The 17516-nt window shown below is 46.3% G+C and overlaps 1 long non-coding RNA gene across 1 annotated transcript; it reads left to right on the top strand.

The window, feature by feature from the left end:
* The first annotated feature begins 1529 nt into the window (after nt 1-1529).
* LOC129038845 (uncharacterized) lies at nt 1530-7976 on the top strand. The gene is made up of 2 exons (XR_010126678.1): nt 1530-2684; nt 7052-7976. It is a non-coding gene; the product is annotated as an uncharacterized LOC129038845 (long non-coding RNA).
* Nucleotides 7977-17516: the final 9540 nt, after the last annotated feature.

The raw sequence follows: 17516 nt of genomic DNA, 5'->3' as shown, positions 1-17516 counted from the left end.
CCACTGCCTAAGCAGTCTCCCTCTTCCAGGTTACTGTCACCTCTGCCTTGGAACCCATCAGACCACACCATATCCTTAAAATCTTCCCAATTAGGCTGGTCTGAGTGCAGTGTTTACAACTATCACAACCAGTTATAGGTGTCTTCATTTCTTCTTCACTCCCACTGTTTCACTTGACTAGCCTTTAAAATAAAAAGAAAAGAAAAAAGAAAAAAAGGAAAAAAAATCTTCCAGGGTAGATAGTGGTGACGGTGGCACAACCTTGTGATTATGCTAGAAGCCACTGAGCTGTACACTTTAAAAGGATAAATTGTGTGGCATATGAATTCTCAATTCTCAATAATAAGAATGCTGTCCGGAAAGCCTCTTTCTACTAAGAGAATTGCCTTGTCCCCAACGCACATCTCTTAGTCGTTGGGACATCCAGGCAGAGGTCATCAAACCTAGCCACTGCGTAGAACCACCTGGAGAGTTTTTAATATCCATGTTCCCAGGCCACAGCCACAACCTAGGTTGTTAAATCAGTAAACCTAGGTTGGACCTAAATCTTAGTATCTTTTAAAGTTCCCTAGGTGATTCTGATGTGTAGTCAAGTTTTAGAACTACTGATTTAGCCCGTGGTTTGAACCTTCCTGATAGTACTCACTGTGCCCTGCCATGAATTTTTTTTTTTTTTTTTTTTTTTAAGAGAGGAGTCTTGCTGTGTCACTCAGTTGGAATGCAGTGGCATGATTATAGCTCACTGCAGTCTCTTGAGTAGCTGGGACTACAGGCGAGTGCCAGCACACCCAGCTGTCATCTACCATCTTCTACCCTATGAACCCTCCAAGATCAGGAAATGTGTCCATTTCTTCTTTGTCAGCCTCACAAACTTTTTTTTAAGTTAAACTATACCTGTCATTACTAACTATTCCCCCATGATCCCTAGCCTACACTTTTCTGTGGATGAAAATGTAACGTATTTGAGAATTTTAACAATTTCTTAGTTTTCCCATTCACATTCACTGATAATTTATTTTGATCCTCATAATTTATTGAGCACAGCAGGGACTGGGGTCCTGTCCCCACCTTAGAGAGATTATTTTCACTGCTAAAGATCATGAGCCTAGTGAGGGGCAGAAAGGGAGATGGACCCAGCTCTCCTGACACAGGTCCCAAGCCCTTCCCTCCACGGTGTCTACCCTCCCTCCAGGACTTGCTCCGTGTGCCAGCTCCAGCAAAGGGTCTCATTCAGCTCGCCCCCAGAAAAGACTTTTAATAGTTCAATAATAATAATGAATATGCAAGGTTTGTTCTAAGGCATTTAGAAATGGTTTCAGGGAGACATGAAGCCAGTCCTCTCCTGGGCTAGGGGAGGCCGAGATGGTCTTGAGCTCCAGGGGAGTTGCTTCTCAGTGCCCAGGCCTGGGCGCCCCTCCCCCACCAAGCGTCCCAGGTCTTCTGTCCAAAGCCCTCCCCCTCCACCTCACCTCCAACCCCGTCTGCCCTGCCCCATCAGCTACGTTTTCTCCCTCAGCACTTGCCTTATACCACGTGCACTCACGAGCACAGAGGCGATTTCCTTCTCGCAGACTTTAGGCGCCACTGCAGGGTCCGGAAAAGAAAGAGAAACGGCCCAGCGCGGTCGCTTACATAACCCAGGGCGGGGCTCTGCTCCGCCCCCGAAAGTTTTTGCGACGGAGTTTTCCCTCTTGTTGCCCAGGCTGAAGTGCAATGGCGCGATCTCGGCTCACCGCAACCTCCGCCTCCTAGGTTTAAGCGATTTTTCTGCCTCAGCCTCGCGACTAGCTGGGATTACAGGCATTCACCACCAAGCCCGTCTAATTTTGTATTTTTAGTAGAAACGGGGTTTCCCCATGTTGGTCAGGTTGGTCTCGAGCTCCCGACCTCAGGTGATCGCCCGCCTCGACCTCCCAAAGTGCTGGGATTACAGGCGTGAGCCACCGTGCCCGGCCTTGCCCGCATGTGTTTTGAATTTTGCTGCCCGGAATTCACTGCGAGGACTGGGATCACCCGTCACCCCGCCCTGGTCTACGGAAACTGAAATGTGTTCACTGATATAGAAAAGGAATAACGGCGCTGTGGGCTGGGGAGGGCGGAGCTGCCTTCAGGCTTCTGGTCTCCAGTAGCGAGGCACTCACACCTGCCCGCTATGAAAATGCAGACCCGCGGGGCAGGAATTCCGAGTCCGGGCTGGAGCGCGATCTGGAATCCGGCTCTCTTGAAACAGCACCGCGGTGGATTCGGAGCCGGGTAAGTAGGAAACTGCGCCTCAGCCCCTCCCACGGGCCGCCCACGGATTCCAGGATCCGAAAACGCTTCCTGCTGCTCGGTCACCCCAGGAAGGCAGCGTCCGCCTCTGGGCGGTTCTGATGGAAACCGGCTCCGCCGCCCGCAGGAAAACCCACAACTAAGGGGCCAGGAAAAAGCCTCTTAGGGTCCCGCCACTTCAGTGAGGATCCTAACTTACACCCTTAGTGTGGCCTCCATCAAAGACTGGAGTGACCTTCACTGAAATGATACAAGGGGCCCAGGGCGCTGTGGCGCTCAGAATGCGGTGACAGCGCCGCCTCGCGTCCCTTCCCTGACCTGCCCCCGGCGGACGCGGACAAATTTGTTGGCCTGGAGGCTGGAATATACCGGGGATCAAATGCAGAGAATGGAGAAAAGAGGGAAGGATGGCGGTACGTGTTGAAGAAATGAGGGAAGAGATAGGAAGAAAAGGGGAGAGAAAAAGTAAAGGACAGATTTTTTTTTTTTTTTTTTTTTTGAGACGGAGTCTTGCTCTGTCGCCCAGGCTGGAGTGCAGTGGCGCGATCTTGGCTCACTGCAAGCTCCGCCTCCCGGGTTCAGGGCATTCTGCTGCCTCAGCCTCTCGAGTAGCTGGGACTACAGGCTCCCGCCACCACGCCCGACTAATTTTTTGTATTTTTAGTAGAGACGGGGTTTCACTGTGTTAGCCAGGATGGTCTCGATCTCCTGACCTCGTGATCTGCCTGCCTCGGCCTCTCAAAGTGCTGGGATTACAGGCGTGAGCCACCGCACCCGGCCGGAGACATAAAATTTAAAAGACTTAGTTTCATTATTTCTTTTATTTTTGCCCTTTATCTAGTTTTACTTATGAACATTTTTACCACAGTTTTCTCTCTCTCTGAATCTGTAAATATACTGCTATTATTGTTATTTCAGAGCCTGTGAAGGTAAGTTGCAGACAGCATGACCCTCTACCTCCAGATGTGTCAGAGTGTGTCTCCTGGGCACAAGAACAAGGTTTTTGTTTTGTTTTGTTTCATATAAGCAAAGTACAAGTCTCAAAGAGGATAAATATTTTTAAATCATCTTATTGGGACATACTTTGCATACAATAAACTTCATCTATTTAAAATGTTCAACTTGTTGAATTTTAGCTGTTGTACACACCCACATCTCCACTACCACAGTGAAGATAAAGAAGATTTCAATCGTCTCCCAAAGAACAGCTACATGATAAAATTCTATGCTGTCATTAAAAAGAGTAAGAGCAATTTTAAGTATTGCTATGAAAAGATGTGCCCAGCATACTTTTAACCTTTTTTAAAAGGTTAGGGAGGCTGGGCACAGTGGCTCATGCCTGTAATCCCAGCACTTTGGGAGGCTATGGCGGGCAGATAACCTGAGGTTGGAAGTTCAAGATCAGCCTGGCCAACATGGTGAAACCCTGTCTCTACTGAAAATACAAAAATTAGCTGGGCGTGGTGGTGGGTGCCTGTAGTTCCAGCTGTTTGGGAGGCTGAGGCAGGAGAATCACTTGAATCTGGGAGGTAGAGGTTAGAGTGAGCTGAGATCATGCCACTGCATTCCAGCCTGGGTGAAAATGCCACTAATATTAATATATATTTTAAGTAGGGGAAAACCTGGAATATTCCTCACCAAAGTTTTGACAGTGACTCCAGAGACTGGGATAACTTTGTGACTTTCATTTCCTCTTAAATGTTGTGCTGGGGTCTGACCGGCAGACCCAGGCTGCACGATGGATGAATAACGTACTCAGACACCAATATTCAGTGAAAGAGCGTGCCAGAGGGCTGGGCCACTCACAGAAAGGGTTGTGGCAGCTGCGTGCCCTGACTAGCTGGCCCTGTGGGGCTTTATTCAGCACAAATTTAGTGACAAAAGCTTTGAGTCAACACACCTGTGGGTAATTAATCTGGTCGCAGTCCCCTGGAGAGAGCAGTCCTACAAATGATCAAAGGTAAACATGCTCTTTAGATAAACTCTCTTACATGTCTTTGTACTTACTCGAAGCTATTAACTCAAGGTAAGAGGATTAGGCTGCTTTCAGCCATAACCCTATCCTGAGGCTTTTGCAAAACTTTCCACCTTCCAAGGTTTGTGTCTATTTCCTATAACTTTATCTTTATAATTATTCCCACCACCTGACCAATCCCCTACAATGTTGGAATTTTATCTTTTAGTATAAACTTGGATTTCGGTGGATTGCAGTGGTTCATGACTATAATCCCAGCCCTTTGGGAATTGAAGGCAGGAGGATTGCTTAAGCCCAGGAGTTCCAGGCTGCAGTGAGCTATGATTGTGCCATTGCACTCCAGCCTGGGTGACAGGAACCCTGTCCCCAAAACAGAAAAATAAATACAATTGTAAAATAATAAAAATTATAAACTTGGGTTTATGTGGAGGTTAAGGAAGAGAATATTTCAGTTTGAAAATGTGAAGCTAAACCCCACAATGAAATAGTTACAGAGTTTTAAAAACCAAAATGTTCATTAAAACCCACCACCAGAAACTCTCTTTCAAGAGGATCCTTCATATTTTCATGGCATTGAATCTTTCCTAAAGTGCCTTTGAAAGAGATGTTTTCAGTGGAATAGAGAGATGTGTAACAATATTTACAAAAGGGGTTGGCTGTAATAAAAAGGAAAACGCAAATGAGTGGGGACACAGGGGACCCTGTTCCATTTATTCTCAAAGCACATTTGAAAACTGCATTGCCATAGCGTCCTTGGGTGGAGGCAAAGTCGAGGCAGATCTTGTTCCTGGAGTATTGATTTGATTTTGGAAACGGTCCAAGGCTTTCAGAAATCAGGCTGACTTTCAGATCTAAAGTCTCAAGAATATTCGTTCTAGCAGTGAGTCTGTGAGAATCTAGCCCACCTGGGCGATGCACGCTCTGCTTCCACCTAGTGGCAGTGATTGGAAGGACAGGGCACAGTGATACTGCATGGGTGGGTCTGAAGCCAAGGTGAAACCGCCTTTGCAAAATTATAACTAAGGAAATGATGACAGCGAAAGATATCAAACCTAACTGACCCCATCTTGCTTCCAACCGCTAAACTGCCCTTCTTCATTTCTAGGCGTAGGCTGAACTAGCCTTGGGAAGGAATTTAGTTTATAGTTTAAAGGGAAACTGTTCTTGTAAAACGAAGAAAGGCCACCGGCCATTAAGTTAGGATGAGAGGGGCTGGAATTCTGAATATTACCAGCCATTATTCCGGAGGTGATAAGATTTGCAACTTCTCCAGTTACTCTTGAAGGTAACATCACTATTGTGATCCTCAGAATGGCCTTTTGAGATGTCTTTTCAGGTTTTTGTATTTTTAACAACTGGAGGGCCCCATCTGGACCTGCCAACCAGTCCTGTGGCCCCCACTCAGGAACTGACTCAGCCTAAGAGAACAGCCTCCACTCACTATGATTTCATACTGGAGCCAACCAGTCAGCACTCCCGATTCACTGGCCCCCCTGTCCACCAAATTATCCTTAAAAACTGATCAGAGTTTTCAGGGAGACTGATTTGAGTAATAAAACTCTGGTCTCCCACACAGCTGGCTCTGCATGAATTACTCTTTCTCTATTGCAATTCTCCTGTCTTGATAAATTGGCTTTGTCTAGGTAGCCGGCAAGATGAACCCACTTGGTGGTTACAAAGGGAGTCCAGGCCAGTGTGCATTACTGTAGTGGGGTCCAGATAGTGGAGGAAAGGCGAGGACACTCAGGGAATAAATGGCAGAGGAAGAAGGAGCACAAAGGAGGACCCAAACCCTCCAGACCTCTCCTTCCTTCTCTCCCTGTTAGGGTTGGAGGGAACAAGCGTGGTCCCAGGAGGGGTGGCCGGTGGGGTGCAGAAAACGCCCTGGTTGCAAAGGGGCCTCATGTGCCTGACACAAGGGTCCTGGCTGTTAGCTGCTACTGATGAGTTCAAACTAGGAGGATACTCAGATGTGTCCTTTGCAAAGTAGACTCCTTATCTCCCATGCCGGCTCGTTCCCCAAATCCATCCTGATATAGCAGAAAAACCAAGAGCCAAATTCTGCGTGTGACCTTTCTGACAGCTGGAAGGTCCTCCCCCTCCCCATTCCTTGCGTGCTCTCCCCTTGTCCCGCCCCCTCTTCTTTGTCTCCACTTCCTCATCCTTTTCCCTCTCTGGACCCTGCTCCTGAGTATCTCCCGCCTTCTTCAGAGGACTTCTCCTCATGAAGTACAGACTCCTCCACCTCCAGGAAAAAGAGACAAAGATCACTGAGAAGGACCTGAGAAACACCTGTGACCCCGCCCCTGAGGCCAGCCTCTCCCGCAGCGCTGGCTCTGGCTGTGTGTGTGTATGTATTTTTGTTTTGTTTGTTTGTTTTTGAGACAGGGTCTCACTCTGACAGTCTGTAGTGTCCCGATCACAGCTTACTGCAGGCTCCAACTCCTGGATTCAGGCAATCCTCCCACCTCAGCTTCTCGAGTAGCTGGGACTACAGACTGGAGCCACCACACCCAGTATGTGTGTGTGTGTGTGTGTGTGTGTGTGTGTGTGTCTGTATTTTTTTTTTTTTTTGTAGAGACTGGGTCTTGCTTTGTTACCCATGCTGGTCTTGGACTTCTGGCTTCAAGTAGTTTTCATGCCTCAGTCTCCCAAAGTGCTGAGATTACAGGCATAAACCACAATGCCTGGCCCCTGTGTGTGTACATACAAAGTCAAAGTGCTAAACCTGGCGCCTAGGAAACATCCTCACCTAGGCATTGCTTGCAACAGTCGGTATTTTGTGCACCTGTGCTTTTATTTCAGGAGCTGGGACAATTATATTCATCAGAACAGCATGATGTCAAGGCCCTCATCCCCAGAAAGCTTAAGAGACACTGTTTTATGGAGGAGAGTGAGATTGGAGGAGCCCCTGACTCCAAGTCTCCTGATCCTTCCTACACAAAGCGATGCTGAAAAAAAGTGCAGGACACTCCATTTCCTCCTGGGACAAGACAGGGAAGCCAGAGCCACCATGGATGTCAAATTCCAGCAAGGAAACACCAGTATAGCAAAATCTCCACATCACATTTTAAAGCTCACACAATGGCTCAAAGAGAACCAACATCAAAAAACTGAATTCCTAGCTCAGGTGAGATCACAAAAGTTGCCTGTGAGGCTTCGTGGAAATTGCAGGTAGAAAGGACATCTTTATTTAGAGCTGCAGTCCAGTTGCTCCTGCATCTTGGAGCCCCTTGAAAGGACCCTCTCCCTTCAACAGTACATAGGGAGGCCATTTCTGGGGAGAAATGTAGACTGTCCTTGGACCCCTGAGGTTTTTACACTTAGACTTGCTGACTCTGTGGACTTTAACTTCATCATTAAACATCTTGATGTAATTTGCTTTGACTGTAAGTGCAGAACAGGATGCTGTTCCTGAATTAGGAAACAAGGGACTGGTGACCTGCACTGTCACCCCCTCTGTGGTGCTCAGATGCAATGAAATTGTGAGGCAACAAATCTATGGCTAGGTAAAGAGTCAACTCCATTTCAGCAAATGTTTCAGATGTTCCTTCTTGCCTAGTAATGTTCTAGCTTTACCCCAGCCTTAATCTTTTAAAATGTATATTTTTCTTGGTGTTGATTTTAAAATAATTCATATGTATTTATTACACTGGGTTTGTTGCAGTAAGCCACCTCGAATGTTGCTGTAGAATTAAAGTAAGCAAATAAATTTGTGGTTCTCCATGGAGTTATTGCTAACACCATCTTAAAAATGTATTAACCCCAAATCCAATCACTTCTCACTCCTCTACTGCCTCCTCCCCAGAGCCATCCTCTCCAAGATAGTAAACCAGAAGGCTTTCCAGCTGGGCTGCCTGCTGACTCTCATGCCCGCTGTCCATCACCCACACAATAGGCAGAGTGAACCTTTCAAATGGGAATTAGAGCTCATCCTCACCACCACGTCCCACAGACATGCCAGCCTCTTCCCTTCTTAGCACAGTGAAACCCCAGTCTCTCACTATTTTTTACAGCCCCCCATCACAGGATCCCTCTGGCCACTCTGGCCTCATCCCACCCCTCTCGGCCCAGCTCACTCATCTCCACTAACACTGCTCAATTCTGTCTCAGGCACCTCCCACTGGAACTCCCCAAGTGCACCTGCTCCCTAGGGATCCAAAGGGATTCAAAGGCCCCTCACACCATTCAGGTCTCTGCTCAGATGTCCAGTGTTCAAATTCCCAGGAACATCTTGATCAACAGACTATATCTCCTACCATCCTCACCACCATCAACCTTCTAGCTCAAGCATATTTTCTCCATAACAATTATCACCGGTATTAGAATTGTTTTCATTTGTTTCATTGGTTGTCATGTTCTTTGAGGCAGGGACCTTGTCTAGTCACCACTTGGATTTCCAGCATCTAGAAATCCAAGTACAGAGAAGGAGTTCAATAAATATGGGTTGAGTAAATGGGTGAATATAATTGGTACACTGCCTTTTTTTTTTTTTCTTTTGAGACAGAGTCTCGCTCTGTCACCCAGGCTGGAGTGCAGTGGCGCAATCTCGGCTCACTGCAAGCTCCACCTTCTGGGTTCACGCCATTCTCCTGCCTCAGCCTGCCAAGTAGCTGGGATTACAGGCGCCTGCCACCACACCTGGCTAATTTTTTGTATTTTTAGTAGAGACGGGGTTTCACCGTGTTAGCCAGAATGGTCTGGATCTCCTGACCTCGTGATCTGCCCGCCTGGGCCTCCCAAAGTGCTGGGATTACAGGTGTGAGCCTCTGTACCCGGCCGGTACACTGCTTTTGAGAAGTAATTTGATAATATGTATGAGAAGGCTTAAAAATGTTCATGCGGCTGGGCATGGTGGCTAACGCCTGTAATCCCAGCACTTTGGGAGGCTGAGGTGGGTGGATCATGAGGTCAGGAGTTCGAGACCAGCCTGGCCAATATGGTGAAACTCCGTCTCTAATAAAAATACAAAAAGTAGCCGGGTGTGGTGACGTGTGCCAGTAATCCCAGCTACTTAGGAGGTTGAGGCAGGAGAATCTCTTGAACCCAGGAGGTGGAGGTTGCAGTGAGCTGAGATCTCGCCACTGCACTCCAGCCTGTGTGACAGAGCGAGACTCTGTCTCAAAAAAAAAAAAAAAAAAGTTCATGCCTTTTGACCTAATAACTTTTATTGAGAAATCTGTGATTTTAAAACAAAATCCAATATACAGAAAGATCTTTAGGTATAAGGATACTAATTACAATAATGAAAAAAACATGCAAAAGAAGAGTGGCTAGGTCCTCTGTTTGGAAATAGCCTACAGCCGGTGAAAGCTGTGTGTAAGAAGATTTTGTAATATGATAGAAAGTTGCGTATTGATAATAAAGTTTTGAAAAGCAAGATTCAAAATAACTCATAAGCATGACGACACTAAGTCATCCTGCACAGTCACCCGTATGCACAGAAACCAGGAGTGGAAACTCAGGGGCAGCTGCAAAGCACAGCTCCAGGCCCCTTCCCTCTGAAGTCTGAGGCTCTGCCAGGCAAAGGTTCATCCCGATCCTCCCAGTGGAGACACTGGCAGTTTCCATCCTTCTGCTTCTTTATACCTTTTTATATTTTCTGTACTTGAGATTTTACTTCCTAAGAAGATAAAATACCTACTAGAAAGTTTTAAAAAATTGAAATAAAATTTTAAAGAAGTCCAAATGTCTGGCCAGGCGCGTTGGCTCATGCCTGTAATCCCTGCACTTTGGGAGGCCGAGGCGGGCAGATCACGAGGTCAGGAGTTCGAGACCAGCCTGGCCAACATAGCGAAACCCTGTCTCTACTAAAAATACAAAAAATTAGCTGGGCGTGGTGGCGGGTGCCTGTAATTCCAGCTACTCGGGAGACTGAGGCAGGAGAATCACTGGAACTCGAGACGCGGAGCTTGCAATGAGCCAAAATCGTGCCACTACACTCCAGCCTGGGTGATAAGAGCAAAACTCCATCTCAAAAAAAAAAAAGTCCAAATGTCCATTCCCAACTCAGCTTCAAGGAAAGTCTCCTCTAGACTCCACAGGGTAGAAATTCCTGTTGATGGCACCTTCAGAAGGTAAGAAAGGAACTCTTCCTCCACCATGCCTGACCCATCTTTGGGTTTTAGTCATTGCCCGACTGATAAAGGCAACACTGAGAGTACGATCAATGTATAGACGACCGATTGTCATATAATACGCATCTCACCACACCTGAGAGAGTGGGATAGATTCTTTCATTTTCATAGTTTGGGCATCTGAGTCCCTGAGAGCCTGAATGCCCGACATGGATTCTCCAAGAATGTTGGCCTTGAGACTCTAAATGGCCCCGGGTCTCCTGTGAAGCCCCCTGTGCATGCACCACACCCACAGAGGCTCCACAACAGCGGGAAGAGCACCCAGGGTCAGAGCCCAGGAGAGTTCACACTCAGGGACCATCCACATCCAGGGCGTGCAGAGGAGGGGCCGAGGTGAGAGCCCAACCCCTGCCTAGGCTGTGGTGACAGGTGGGCTTCACGGGGGTCCCAGTGCTCCTGGAGCTATCATTCTTTATCTCCTGAAGACCCCGGACCTGTACATACCAAAACTCTGCATTTCTGGTGGAGCGGTCTTCTCTTTTGAGATGTAAATGCTACTTCTCGAATCTGAAAGCCAGCCATTGCCACTCCTAAGGGATAAGCCTCTAACTCCACTGAAATTAGCCTCAGAATTTCAGCTGAGCATCTGAGCCACAGGCAGGAAGTCTGTGGGGTTCGTACCTGGCTGATCTGAAAGGTGGTCCTGAAAGGTAGTGTGTGACTAGGTGGGCTTTGAGGGGCATGGATATCCCTGATGAGAGGAGAACAAGACAGATGGGAAGGTTCCAAAAGTGAACTTTAGTGGGCCCTGTGCCCAGCACTAGGATTTGGAAAATCTCTTCCCAGCCACTTTTGGCCTGCGGGTTTTCATTCTGCTTTCCTGTCTGCCAAGCCATTGCAGGCAATCCCTTCATTTGGTAAACATTTATCAAATACCTACTGTGTGCGGGACATTGTTTTAAGAGGAGCTGGGACTGAGGTAAGAGGAAATAAACCCTCCTTGCCCTCAAGGCGTGCCCAGTCTTGCTCAGGCAGAGATCAGTAAGGAAATTATAACACAAATTGAGAGAGGAAAAAGGAAGAAACTGGTCAGGTGGGCAGTTATGGTGGGTCCTCAGTTGAATTATTTCAAACAAAAGAACAGCCTGCAGGCACAGAGAAGGGAACTTGCACAGGGGAGCTTGCCTAAGACATGCCCACAGCTGCACAAATAAGAAAGGCTACACAGGAGACTTGCCCAGACATGTCCGCAATGGAAAATTCTGTCCCCTGATACATGGGCAGTAAGGGAAACAAAGCAATATGGAGTAACTCAAGCTAAGGGCCTGCATGGGCACTAGGAGGATGGGGTGGAGCTACCGGAAATTCGTGCCTTATGCAAATGAGACATCTAGCCCTCATCAGTTTCTTGTAAAAGCCTTTGCATTCAGCTGTAAAAATGGCAACCGTCTTCCAAACCCCCTCTCCGCAGGGGAGAGCTTTCTTCTTTTGCTTATTAAACTTTTGCTCCAACCTCACCCTTTGTATCCACGCTCCTTAATCCTCTTGGTGGTGAGACAAAGAACTCCAGGTAACATCCCACAAGGAGAGACTGAGAGGCTGCTATGTTGTGGTGCATTGGCAAGACTAACAAACTGGCTAGTGGGACATGCACGCTTGCTTGGTACACATATATGTAGATCTTTAGCTCTGACTAATGAAGGAATACCAAAAATCTCATAAAAGAAAAGAATATTATTTGAGATTTGTTTTGTGGTGTAAGTGGGAGCCCCACAGGCACCCAGGATAGGAGAGCTTTGCTCAGAATCCAGGAAGCGAACATCTTTCCCTGGGCCAGGCCAAGAATGAGACTAAGCTGATTGAGGAGCCTGGTGCTTCCTGGCAAGAAAGGGTGTCTGACACCTGACTATCCAGAAGTCACCGCTACTCAATATTGAGACTTGAAACAGAGAGAAAGACAGAGAGAGAGAGAGAGAGAGAGAGAGAGAGACAGAGATCTGATTTGAAAAGCAGAATTCTGCTGGGGGCTTGTTAAATGCAGAGTTTCTGATACAGTAGGTCCAGACCAGGCCCTGAAGATTGAGTATCTAAGTTCCCAGGTGATGCCAGTGCTGCTTCCCCCAGGACCACACTTTGAGAACCACCACCCTAAGGCAATCTGTGTTGATTTCTAATATCAGAAGAGGGCTGGGAGTGGGCTGGGAGGCAGAGGTGCAGGATCAACAAGACCACATCTGACCCATCCTGGACAGCTCCCCACCCCAATCTTGCAGCATTTGATTTCCTGGGAGTCCTGGGAATGGAAGACACCCAGGAAGGGACCAAATGTGGGGTCACAGGGTGATCCAGAGGCTCAGCTTCATACAGCACCTGGGGCTCCCGCCACTCCACAACTGGCCCCCACACCCTCAGTCTTTCCCACCCCTCACGACACTGACCTCCAGATGTTCCTCGACTGCTCTCAGCTAGTTGGGCCTGGGATGTGACCCTAGAAGCTCTGAGTGTACCTTCTGATTCAAAGATAGGGTGATCTCGTATGACAAGTACTCAGATGGGCCATTAATAGGACCTTGAACATTTGGCAAATGGCTTCAGTCATGTGTGCTTGAGAATTCCAGTGTTTTCTAGATATCGCATCCATGAGCCCACACAAACACTAGAGGACGTCGTGAGCATACTGAAACCCATAACTGCTGCACTGGATCCCCTAGGATCCCTTTCCCACTCAGACCAAGATTTGAACAAAATTTCCTTCACCAAACAAATTGCATTTAATTAATCATGCTGTTATTTTAGCTTGTAATGGAAAAAAGACAGATGTAAAGAAAGATAATGCAATTAAAAAGAAAACAATGTACTGAATTAAAATGACAGTAAACCTCCTTGTTAAAGGAATAACATAATATTTAGAAAATTTTAAAATTTTATTTCAATAAAGGTTAAAAAATTCTATTAGTTTTTAAAAAGTTTTTCATTTTGAATTTTTTGGGGTTTGTTTGGTCTCCCTAGGAATTATCTTTTATTTCTTGATATAGTTCAGAATTCAAAATTCAAAATGTTCAAAAGGTAAAATGTCTCTCTCTTACCCTGTCTCATCCCCAACAGGCAACTAGGGAGATCAACTTCTTGCTTATTCTTCCACATATATTTTATGCATATGCAAGCAAATATAAATGTGTACATATGTGTCCTTTGTCCCTTTCCACACAAATTTTAGCAGACTCTATATGTTATTCTACACCTTACTTTATTTCTTCTTAACAATGTATCATGGAGACCATCCCATGAGGGAATATCAAGAGTTTCCTATGTCTTTTTTTCTTTTGTGTTAAATGTTTGTAGACTCCACCGTGTAGATATACAGTACTTGTTTAGGTTTTCTTAGGAAGGTAGGGAGGCCTCCTTGTGTTACCCAGAGTGGAGTAGAGTGGCTATTCACAGGTGAATGCTACTGTGCCCAGCTTGCAATGCTATTTTATCCAGTCCCCTAGTGACAGACATTTGGATTATTTTTTCTTTTATCTTTCATTTTCTTTCTTTCTTCTTTTCTTCTTGCTTTTACAAACAGGGTTGCAACATATAATTCTGAATACAGTCATTTTTCAGGAATGCAGGTGTATTTTTGGACACATTGTTAGAAGTGGAACTGCTGGGTATATGCATTTTTAATTTGGACAGAAATAGCCATACTGCCTTTCCTGAAAACATTTCCAGTTTGCAGGCCAATGTGCAATATATCAGAGTACCTGTTTTGGTACCACTATTTTTTTTTTATTATAAAAATATGTAGAGATATATATTTGGGAGCCATCTGTGTCTAGACAATATTTAAAATCCTGGGAGTGGAGGACACCGGAGTGATTAGGAAGGTAGTAACGCCCCAGAGTGCTCCAGCATCTACAGCAAAAGGAGCCAAAGAAGGGGGACTGAGGAGGAGCAGCCAGTTGGGGAGGAAGATAACTTGACCTGTAAAATGTCAAAGAAGATTTTAAAGGGGGGAGTTGATACAATCTCTTCAGAGAACAATTTGACATCCTATAACATCACGTGGTAAAAGCACAGTAATCCCATTCCTACATCCATATCTTGGGGAACTCACACAGGGAACCAGAGAGAGATGACCCAGGATGTTCATTGTGGCAGTGTCTGTAACAGAAACAAGCTAAAGGTCGCGGACAGAAGAGATAAATTGTGGGATATTCCTCCCGTGAATACTATCCAGCACTGAAAACAAATGAATTGTTTCTATGGGTGTGGGTTCACCTCATAGACCATATTAAATGATAAAGCAAGCCACAGAATGACACATTCAACAAAAAACAATTTATACAAAGTCTAAAATCATGTCAAACAAAGGGATTTAAAAAACCTTGTAACAATATAAAGGCATTCACCAAATTCAAGACATCCGCCACTCCCCACTGGCAGTCCTTGCTTTACTCAGTACAGTATCGACTGAAACACATACATAACAGAACTGTGGAAAATCAGGGCTATCTGCATATATTTCTATTATTTTCTATGTACACTACATATAGCCAATAATATTAAAATGTTACAAATTGACAAACTTGGGTAGGCGCTTCACAAAGATTTCTTTTAATTCTCTATTCTTCCAGCCAGAACTACTTCAGCTAGATCAAGTGGTGGCAGTGATCTGCAAAAGTCAGAGGGCACAGTTACCATGACAACCCCACCGAGCAGCCAAGGTGGTGCTTGACCTGCAGGTAGTGTGGGGAAGGTTAACAGAGGGCAGTGTCCCAGGGTCAGAGCAGAAGGACAGCCAGCAAGGGCGCTGCTTGATATCTATGAAAAGAAAGCAAGAATTGAGGAGCAGGAGGCTGGGGGTGTTTGATTCAAGACAAAGTCATAATCCATTCTCAATGCCTAGACCTCACCTAACTTTCAGATTCAGATCCCAGTGACAGAGGAGGAGTCCATATCCCTAGGAGGAAGAACCCTGGAACACCCTGGAAGTATATGCTGGGTCAATTCCCTGAGCTCTTCTGTAAAGGAACCTACAGCCATTTACACAGGAGACTGTACACTGGGAAAGGGAAATAGGCAGAATTTGGGTGAGTATTGACTTTGTGTGTGAGCTAACACTGATGCCCAGATTCCTACAGCACCATCATGTCCCATCACAGAGGGGCTTCCAGAGGCCAGGACACATTATAGCTCATAATCCCGTAGTCCCAGCCCTGTTTAGTTCCCTATTCCATGAGTGCCTAATGGCATTGATGCACTGGCAGCTGGAGTGACCCCCACACTGCGTCTCTAGCCTGTGGATTAATGGCTTTTATTGCGCTGAAGGCTAAAGGGAAACCTCTGAAACTGCCCCCATCCCAACTGAAGCGATATTACATCCCAGGGCAGGTCTTGGAGGTTATTGCAGGTAATGTGGGGGTAGCACCACCATTAGAGAGCTGTAGGAAGTGGGGTGGTATTGGAGTTGCCTATTATCTCCGTGTATTCTGTCCTTGCAGAAGCCCAATAGGACCTAAAGAATGAACAGGATTACTTCAGACTTGACCAAGTAGCAGTCTTGATTGCAGCTGCCATGCTGGCTGGATATCACTGCTAGCAGAGGTTAATAAGGCTGCAGGCAAATGGTGTGCAACCGTGGATTTGCTGAGTGCATTCCTTGCCAATTAGAAAGTGGATATGGAGTTATTCACATTCATACCACATTTATTTACAGTTTCCCTGAGAGCTATTATAACTCTCCTCTCATCTGTAACATAGTCTTAAGAGATGCCGGACATTCTACAGAATATTAAATCTGTTCATTTCATTGGCAACATCATAGATTGGGATGGATGAGAAAGAAAGTGGAAAGTATGCTGGAGGTCTTGGTAAAACACATGCACCCCAGTAAGAGGAGGATAAATCTTACAGAACTTTAGGAGTGGCAACTGCAGTGAAATTTTATGGGTCCGGTGGCTAGGGGCATGCAGAGATATTTCTTCCAAGTAAAAACAAAAGAAAACAGAAAAAAAAAAAACAAAACCCGTTGCATCTTTCACCTTCAGTGAAAAAAAAAAAAAAAAAAAAAAGAGAGAAGCAGGCTGCCTGGTGAATCTCTTTGGGTTCTGAGAGCACCACATTCCATATCTAGGTATATCATTTTGGCCACATTTTGGGTGACATAGGACGATACCAGCTTCAAGTGGGGCCTACACAGGAAAGGACTCTGCAATAGATCCAGGCTGTGGTGCAGGCAGCCACCATCCCTCAGACCACCTGGTGCTGGAGGTGGCAGGGCTGGGGAAAGATGCAGGATGGAGTGAACTGAGCATCAGTGGGAAAGTCACAATGGAGGGCCTGGGATTCTGGAGTAAGATCATGTCATCCACAGCAGAAATACATGCCCCCTTCTCAAAGCAACTGTTAGTGTTGCTGGCCCTGATCAGATAGAATTCTTGACCACAGGACACTGAGAACCATGTGATTCCAAGTGCTTGTATGAATTGGCTTCTGTGTGACCTATGGAGTTATAGATTGGACAGGCCCAACAGCGTCCATCATGAGATGGAAATGGTCCATGTGGAATGAGCCTGAACCCAAAGTTAACACCCCATCTGCCCAGAAAATACCTGCCCCTGAGGTGGCACTGAACAATCAAGCAGACAAATGGAAGTTAGCCAACCTTCACTGGGGGCCAACTCAGGCCTTGCAGGGTGGGAACATGCATGCAGGAACCACAATAGCTCCCTTCACGTGCCCATCCTGCCAGGTCACTCAATGGCCTTGGTCGGTGGGAGTCAGTGCTGCTGGACCCATAGGTGCCTCCAAAAGGTGAGAGTCCCACCTACCAAGGCTGAACTAGCTGCTGCCACTTCTGAATATCCAACTTGTCAGGATTAGAGACCCGTGATAGGCCCTGATGAGCCCTGCTAGGGCGCTATTTCTTTAGGTGATCAAAGCGCCACTAAATGACACATTGACCACATTGAGCCTCATCATGCAAGGGCCAGAGGTTCATCCTCACAGGGATAGGCTTGTTTTTCCCTATTCTCAGACTCTCAGCCAGCACCACTATCCAGGAGCTGCTGACATTCTTGATCCACAGGTTTGGAATTACTCTCAGCACCGCATCTTCCTGGGGAACCCACCTCACAGGAAAATGGAAGTGGGTGTGGCATGGGCCATGACCAGGGGATCCACTGATCCTATCACCATCTGCACCATGC

The sequence above is a fragment of the Pongo pygmaeus genome, chromosome 5 (assembly GCF_028885625.2).
Source record: "Pongo pygmaeus isolate AG05252 chromosome 5, NHGRI_mPonPyg2-v2.0_pri, whole genome shotgun sequence".
In the NCBI taxonomy this organism is placed as follows: domain Eukaryota; kingdom Metazoa; phylum Chordata; class Mammalia; order Primates; family Hominidae; genus Pongo; species Pongo pygmaeus.
This window is presented reverse-complemented; position numbering and strand designations above follow the sequence as displayed.